The sequence below is a fragment of the Lolium perenne genome, chromosome 7, assembly GCF_019359855.2.
Source record: "Lolium perenne isolate Kyuss_39 chromosome 7, Kyuss_2.0, whole genome shotgun sequence".
Lineage (NCBI taxonomy): Eukaryota > Viridiplantae > Streptophyta > Magnoliopsida > Poales > Poaceae > Lolium > Lolium perenne.
The window spans coordinates 183,769,952-183,772,944 of record NC_067250.2 but is presented as its reverse complement, the minus strand read 5'-3'; positions in this window follow the sequence as shown (position 1 = coordinate 183,772,944).

The window sequence follows — 2,993 nt, the reverse complement described above, 5'->3', positions numbered from 1 at the left end:
AGAAAAGTGATAGATTTGTTAAGAAGGAAACTGCTAAGATTAAAATTGTGAATGATTCTCCGTCTAAAATTTTGACAAAAAATTAGTGAAAATTTGGCACTAATAGATGAGTAATTAAGTCTTCAGAAATTCGAACATAGCCAAAATAAATATTAACATCCAAATTCGACAATTCTGACATTAAGTGTTTATTAAAAGTATGAAAACATACCCTAGAACCTTCGTGTCAAGTGTGCACATAAATTCATCTCCCGTCGCCCGTATGGGCGCTAAAGTGTTGGAAGTAAACTACAAATATTGATATTGCAGAAGATTCTTCGTCTCAAATGGTATGAAGTTTGGCCCTAACACATGTATAATGAAGTCTTAAAAAATCCTAATGTCACCAAAAGAAAATGCTAACGTTGGAATAAGAACTATTCTTACATTAATTCTATAAATATGACAATGCTGCAGATGATACCCGGCCTTAATGCGAGGGCCACCTACTAGTTGAATAAAAAGCATATTATTTAAGAAAATTACGAAAAAACATGGTAGCATTCAAAAAACACTGACGTAGCAAGACAAATATGAGTGTTTGGCAAATCCTAGCGAGTTGCATCGTCGACCCCGGCTGGTTGCAATGCCAAGCATCATTGGTAGCGGCCCGACTAGCGTTCGTAGCGATGGTGCCCAGCCCTTGCAGCAGCACCGCCGCCCCACCTTTGCAGCATCCATCGCCGGGAACTACGTCAGCGGACGGACGGGGGACATGAACCACGCCGGCGATCGGGAACCGCTCCGGTGGACGGGAGCCGCGCCAGCAGCAGCTGGGACATGAAGCGGAGCGGCGAGGTAGATACGTCGAGAATGTCTGGCTTGCGAGGCAGGCTCAAATCACCATGCACGTAGCTGCTGGTTGGAGGCCAGCCGGAGGTAAGAGGCTCCCGGTGCAGCGAGGGCGTCCTGTTACGCTGCTGGTCTTGTTGGGAAAGGTGGCGAGATCGGTGTGGAGGCACGGATGGCGGCGATGAAGCGGAGGAGCACGACCTGGAAGAGTGGCGAGGCAGCAACGCAGGGCCGGCAGCGAAGCATCGCGCGGAAGGGACCGATGGCTATGGTGAGCGCAGCATCGCGCGGAAATTAATGGCGAGTATCCAATGTAGGTGGTTCGATCAGTGGCGAGCGTCCATCCACACGTACACATATAACATGACAGTGTTTGTAGGGTTGATGTATCTTGTAGGCATCTCATGCATGTATCCATGCAAGGTACACCAGCCAGTGGTGATCTGGGTGTGAGCTGGGCCTTTCACGATACTAAGTATTTAGCCTACCTAATTATGTACAGTACTTTTATTAAAAAAAAAGAACAGCTCATACTACACTTAGAGGTACTGTGCTTCAGTCATATGTGCCAACTGCCAAGTGTAATGGCAGAACAGGACGCATCAAGATCCTGGCGAGACTAAGACATGATCGAATTGATTGGCACTTACAATTGCGCCATGCTGCAACGGCTAGCCAGGAGGCTCGCTCGCTGACTCGCAACTGTTCATCTGTATATCAGTATAGTACACTGTATTATTTCTAGGAGTATTTTGTGCAGTAGCTCAAGTGTCTCGTTAGACTGGTCCATGTTTGGCAGCCAGTGTGACGCGTGGTGCCAAGGTGATGGGGAAACCCTAGCTTGGTTGCATGCTCTGTTTTGCTTCTCTGATAACTCCTCCAAATTAAAACCAATCTCTTGCGTGATTTTGTAGGTGATGGTGGTGTGTACGTATTCAGTTTTATTGATTCTATTGCTGTCTACTCCTGCGACCTGGCGGATCTTGTTCCGTTGCATGCAGGGTCATACCGCAGGCATGTGCAGCCTGTTTAACCGAACAGGGCCTTCCAATTCAGAGAGGCTCTAAATTAATATGTTAAAATAGTACTCTATTGACCGATTTTATTTAATTGGATCTCAATCAATTCTACGAGAGATGCTACGGAGTACTATACTCCATTAAGGCAGTACTAGTGCTTAGGAAATTTGCAATCACATTAACTCCAAAGGCCCCAAGCCATCCACGCCTCTTTAACCGTATCTTTTCTTTCTCTTCCATCGCGAGTGCAGCTACTACCTCCGTCCCGGTTTATAAGTCTTGTGTATCTCTAGATCATTAATTTAACCAACATGACATAATATATATATATATATATACTAAAAAAATCATTAGAAAGTTCAGATGTTGTACTTTCTAATGGTATAATTTTTATATTGTAAAACTTATATTATATTGGTCAAATTTACGATATTGGGATACGTGTAGGCCCTGTAAACCGGAACGGAGGGAGTAATTCAGTTAGTCTTCCAATGAATATTAATATTTAGTCTCAAGGATTTTTATGAAGAACTAATTGAAGATTCATTTTAGAAAGATGGAACATTTCGGCTAAAAATTAGCATTTTTGAATTTTTAGATTGCTTTTTCACATGATGCACTTCTTTTAATTTATTTTACCACATACTACCTCAATTCCTATAAATAAGACGCACACACATTTCAATGTGAACCTTGACCAAATAAATAGGACAACAATATCACGATCATATAATACATAAGCAACATTGTTAGAATCGTGTTGGAAAATACTTTCTAATGATACTAGTTTTATATCAAATATTTTTTATATATTTCATCCTGAAAAATATGTTTCAACTTCATCAAAACTTGCATGTATCTACAAACTAAACTCATCTAAACACATGTATATCTAGATAAAATTGAAACATCCTTTTTAAATAGAGAGATATAGATTAATATTTTGTCAAAGATAAAATACGAAAAACAAGGGAGCATTGTTTATTGAAATGGAGTGAGTAGTATATATAAAATCATCTTAGTTGCCAATGATCATGTTGAGGGCCTCTATTTCTTGTTTTTGCTCAGGGCCTCCGTATTCTCAGGTACGGCTCTGGTTGCACGGTCTGGTTGGTGTGTCTACTTAATGCAGCTCGTAATCAT